This window comes from Balearica regulorum, chromosome 3 (assembly GCF_011004875.1).
Source record: "Balearica regulorum gibbericeps isolate bBalReg1 chromosome 3, bBalReg1.pri, whole genome shotgun sequence".
Classification (NCBI taxonomy): Eukaryota; Metazoa; Chordata; class Aves; order Gruiformes; family Gruidae; genus Balearica; species Balearica regulorum.
Window position 1 is genome coordinate 92,363,281 of NC_046186.1, and position 6,000 is coordinate 92,369,280.

A 6,000-nucleotide genomic window follows, 5' to 3' on the forward strand; every position below is an offset into this window, starting at 1 on the left:
GGCCCAGGAGTGGTTCAGCCAAAGCACAGAGCCTGAGCTAATAAGCCATGGACCAGCTCTGCAGGGAGGCAACTCGAGATCCACCACTCTACACTCCAGTCCACTGCAAGCTGTCTACACATATGGCTACCAAGCAGACCTTGGAGGCGGCCTTCCTCTGCTACTGATGTGCTCTTAGCTGGAGCTAGGGATCTTGCAGCTTCCCTGAAGCGAGCCTTGAACTTCCCTGAGCTGGCTATTGCTCTCCCAGGGCTGTGTTGCAGTGGTCTGCCGCAGCTGAGCTGCAGAGACCAGGCATTCCCCATTAAAATAGGCCACGCCACCCAGGCACCCAGGTCCAGCCGCTCGGCGCTCTGACCCTCCAACTACACCCCCCAATACCCAGCGCAGGCACCATCTCCTTGCTGCCCCTCTTCTGGCTGGGTGTGCTTCTATTAACCCTTTGGACAATTTGACTGGAAGGTCTGAAAGCTGAACTTCGTTGGCCACTCTGCCCCATTATTTGCCTTCATTCAGCAAGGCTTGGGCTCCGTTTCGTGCTGGCTTCCTGACAGAGACCTTTTCTGCCTGGCTATGCGGGTTTTGGACACACATTATTTTCAGAGGCTTTAAATACAGAGAGTTATACATGTACATAGGCACATGCACATGCATATGTATTTTATATCTATATAATGTATTGGCAGGTAGTGGTGGAAGGAGTAAAAACGTTTAGATATAATATGAGGCCAATCTCGATGTTCTGACTTGCTTTTGAGGATTTTAAAACCGAAACTCTAACTATGGGGTCTCTCCAGTCCCCTTTAAGATGCGTCACTTAAAATGGTTAAAATTGCAGGGGAAAAAAAATAAAGAGAAAGGAATCTGTTCCCACTAGAGGTCAGTGTCAACACACGCAGCTCGAAGGCACCCAGAGCTACTCAAAATAACCTCTCCGGTGAGGAACTCGGCTCGGAAAGGCTCTCCCATCACACTGCTCTGCCAGGAGCATCGGGGCAGAGCCTGGGCATGGGAAGGACTCCCCAGGCGACCTGTGACCCCCAGTCATGTCCCCAAGTACAGCCCTCTGCTTTCCTGAGTGAAACCCAGCTCTCTGCACCCAACTTATTGATCCCAAGCTCTGCCCACCTCCGCTGTAGGCTGGCCTGGCAGCAGCGTCTTCTACACTGTTCCTCGAGTTGTTAACTGGGTGAGATAAGTGAGATGAGGCTGAGAGAGGTGGAGAAAGGGAGTTTAGGCCCAGTCTATATCTGCTCTCAGGAAAAATAATGGTACTTTAATTGCCAGCTGTGGTCCTCTGCCGTGTTTAAGCAACACAGGTTACCTGAAATTGTTAAAAACAGTTATTGCCATAGTAATTCACACCAGGCAATGTGGCCGGTGCTGGATTCCCCTCACGCAGCCTGTCCACCGCACAGCTTTGGTCTCACGCGAACACTGGGCTGTCCCCTTCCCTGGGCATGCAGCCCTTTCCCCCCATCCCCAGCAGCAGGAGTCCTGAGCCCATCAGATAGGTGCCAGACCCCCATCTGAGGAAGGTCCCGCTGCATTTGCCATATCAGACATGTCTCTGGGCACCCCGAGCAGTAACCCAGACCTCCACATGGGGCTCCAGCTCCAGCTCAGGGACCTCAGCCCAGATGCCATGAGCACTGGGCTCTTGGCTGAGAGCTGAGACCCCAGGAGAGCGAGGAAAGCTGCAGGAAGGACACCAGGCTCTCTCCTTCGACTGCTGTTCCATATATATGACAGCAGATCAGCTTCATGGTGCACCAAACTGGGTCACTTCATTTTCAGTCTTTTAAAGATTCAATGCCCAGAAGTGAGGCCAAGCTTTCTAACAGACCAGTGCAAAGCAGGCCCTCCTCAAGCTACCTATTTTTTTTTTTTGGTAATCAGCCCAGAAAACTCGGGCTGTCCTCTTATGGTAAATCACAGGGTTACTCTTATGGTAAATTCACAGGGTTACTCTGAATCTCCAAGGATGCTGCTCTGGGCACTTGCTTGCTTTTGCAGTAAGAGATTATTTCCAGTCAGAGTTTTCCTCCACGTTGGGTGTCTCTTGTACTTTTGCCGCACACTCCCGTGACATTACGGGACCCATTGCGCCAATACGGTGACACAACCCGGAGCAGATCTGGTTTGTCTGTGTGTGGTAGGTGGTCAGCAAGTTGCCCAGTTAATGCCTGATAAGGACCCACAATTCCCACTGTTGCCCAGGGTCCCGTGATGGACAGGGCAGTTTCTAGCTGCTTCTGTCATTCACTGCTGTGTGTGTGATGTGTAGGAGGTTGGACAAGGGCATCAATTAATTTTTTGAATGGGGATCACACCTAACTCACCCCACTCACAGCCACAGCATTCATTTCCACAAGCAGAATGTGGTCAATACAAAGGTGCACTAAAAAATCTCAAACTTACAAAGCAGATGAACAAAACCCCCAAATATTTTAACAAAGTTTCATTTCAAATTAGATCCTCCTTGTGTAACTCCTGTGAGCTCAGTGGCTGCAATGCTCTCTGCTCGCATCTGGGCAAATGCATGGCTGATAAGGCCTCAGGATGTATTTATTTATGTGTGTGTGTGTGTGTGTGTGCAGCTGTGTGTGCTCAGAGCTCTCCCAAAGGAGATGGCAGATGCAGTTATGAACGGGGACGGGATGGCAGATGGTCTTGGAGAACTGATAATAAAACCATGTTTAAATAGATGGTGAAACTGTGCCCTAGGTGAGAAATCTCATCACCTGGGGCTCCCTTTGTAGTTAGTGGAGAGACAGACTCAATTGCAGAGCATGGCTCTGATAACCTCTGTCTGGCCACACCGCTTTAACGAAGAGCGCTCCTCCCTCCCCACGGAGTAGCTGTGGAAGGCAGCGCTCCATTGCTGGGCTATCATTTAGTCATGACTCTCTAAGCACAGTTTATCTGGCAGGGGCTATCCAAGACAAAACAAAAATCTCAGGTCACCCAACCATCCCTCAGCTCACCTTGCCAGAGAATGCAGGGCAGATGCTGCCAACGCTGCATCCCCGGCTTCAGCATCACCACTCTGGACCTGATGGCCATTAGAAAGGAGGATGGGTTAACTTCCATTTTTGAGCTGCTTCTGCTTGAGTTGATTCTTGCTTCACCCAGCCCCTCACCGCAGCCCCTCACCCCCCTGCTAGCCCAGTCCTTGCCTCCTCACAGTGCTCCGAGTCGCGGCTCTGCTGGTCCCTAGCAAGCTGCGCAGTGCTGCCAGAGGTATTACTAATGCAAGCTGGGCTCTGCTCTCATGAGAGTTAAACCTCCCAGCTGCCAGACTGAATTAGAGCCTGTGTCTCTTCACACTTGCATCAGAGTGATTTGGGAACAGGCCTGGTGGAGACACACTCCTGCAAGCAAGTGAGGAACCCAGGCAGGGGTTAGGAGGGAGGGCTGAGCAGGATGGCTGGCTCAGGGCAGCGGGGAGGGGAGGCGTGGGTGAGCAAGCTGTCTGAAATATTCAGGTGCTGAGCAACACAGGGCACACAGAGGGCAGGTGGCCATCCCTTGGGATGGAGGAGCCCAGGCACCATGAATAAGTGATGAATTAGTCTGCGTTGCCCAGGTAACAGCTGCTCCTGGCACTGTGAGGTGGGATCGCAGCCATTCCCTGAGGTGGGATTGCAGCCATTCCCCAGGACGTTGTCCTCGCCGCCAGCCCCGGCCTGTGTGATGGCCCCTAAGTTATACAGACAAGCAGGAGAACAGTTGTGTGGTGGGCTTTTAGCCCCTTCCCCAGAACAGCCTCGTTTCCCCCTCCTGCCCAGGTCCATGGGGAGAGCTGGGTTGAGAAGGGATGTTTCCCCAGACCGGGATGTGTCAGCTCCAACTGCTCGGCGCGGGGGACATAAATTGCAACAGAAACCTATTTTCTACTTTTAGAGAGGTGACTCCCAGGACTGTAACTAGGGACAGGCTAAATTCTCTGAGCCATTAGTTCCCGTGGCTTATTCCTTTCCGGGAGCAATGGGTCAAAAAACTCAGGCAGAACAAAACATTAGCCAGGGGAGGACTTGGCTCAATTTCCAGGCACTTGGACTGGTTGCTGTTGCTCCGTGGTTATATCAGACATGATGTCCTGAGAACTGTCAAACAGCATCTGGGCAGCTCTGAATCCACTTTTCATTTCTAGGGGGGCTGTGAGGGAGGGCACTGGGTATCCTGCCGGGCTGCTGCAGAGACGAAAGCTATTTAACCAAGGCCAGAAACCTCTGTGGAGCCTCACAAATAATTGTGCAGATGAAGAAATAGACTCTCATGGGGCTGCATGGAAAATAAGCAAACTGCACACAGGCAACCTGTTGGAAAGGGAAGGATCAGAGCAGGGATCGAAGAGTTTCCAACGACAGCAATTCCCATCTGTGAAATACACCCCAGAGCAGGAGCTACAAACCCACCTACTTCATGAGGTTTCAGACTTCGCATGTTTGTGGACCATGGAGATGTGGACCCTTGTCTAATGATGTTGAACAGAAACTATTTTCCCAGTCACAAATTCGTGACCCCTATGGGTTTCTTTCCCACAGTAAAAAAGAGCATGCCTGGATCTCCTGCCAGCAAACATGAAGTCTGAGTGTAGCAGAGGAAAACGTAACTAATGGCACAGATTTCCTTGAGAACAATGATTGCAGAGGTAAATGGCACCCGTGCACTCAACACCGCCGACCAGCAATGGCAAAGGGACGTTAACTGGAGCAAGTGGCACATTCCTTCACCCACACTCCCCTTGTTGCATTAATAAGGAGTAATTTAATTGGAGTGACACATTCTGGAAGGCTCAGGCAGCCAGCATAAAATATCCTTGAAATTTCTAAATGTAATAGGCATTAGTTTCTGAGCTCAGAAAATCCTGCATCCTAACACGAGGGAATTCTCTGCTACACATCTTCTTAAGAGAGAAAAAACAGCAGATCACTAGGAATCATTGATTGTTTCAAAACAAAAGACTAAGATTTGATCAGACCTGGCCTATTGGACAGGATAAAGCTGAACCCAATGTTTTTTATATATATATATATATATATATATATACACACCATGCTACCGAAATTTTCTGCAAAATCCAGTTTTAATTTTAGGCTACAAATACTAGCCCAAGGATAGGTATCTATGGTCACCTGGTTTAAAATGCAGCCTCCATCAAAATTTTCCCAGAAATTAAATGCAAATTTACAGCATGGGTGACAACTAAAGCCATATTTAACATGGAACTAAAAGGTTATTTTGTGTAACTACCAGAGACAAAAGTGTGAGACCTTTTTGGGCTTGACACATTATGGAAAATGAATGGAGGATACCACTAATTTGACCTAGCGCTTTACATCTGCTTGGAACAGATACGAATGTCTCTGCAGGGTGGCAGATAGAGGATATCTGGAGAACAAACCTATTGATATCCTCTACTTCAGTTGCTACGTCTTCTTAAAAGCCTCCATACTTCTTCCAACCATTTTGTCACATCAGAAGTGCCCCCATACCAGAAATATCCTGCTTTCTAACAGGATTGAACAGCAGAGCATCCCAAAACCTACAGGAATAACTGGGGGGGATTCTCTCATATTAAAGCAAAGACGTTTTCGTCTTTTGTCTTCAAGAGAAAGAGGAGTAGATTGTTTAGGGAAGTGTGTTATAATTAGGACTCCTGGGTTGTCCCTGTGATGGTGACATGGAACATGATCTTAACATTTGCCTTCTTGCTTCAGTTTCCAAATGGCGTATGCATCCTATAGCCTTATTTCTCCCATTCTCGAGGGGGTCCTGTGCTCTTTGTAACACATTATCAGCCATGCCATGCCCTCGGGTTCCTGCCTGAGGGCTGGGACCTGCCACGTGCCTGTTTCCCGCAAAAAATGGCTGAGAACTTGTACAACTTCAGTTCGGACAGAGCAGGGCACAGACATTCTTTGTGAGACCTCAGCTCAAAAATAGCATTGCTGGTGATGTGCTTGGCAGTGTTGTCTCCAAGACACAGAAAAC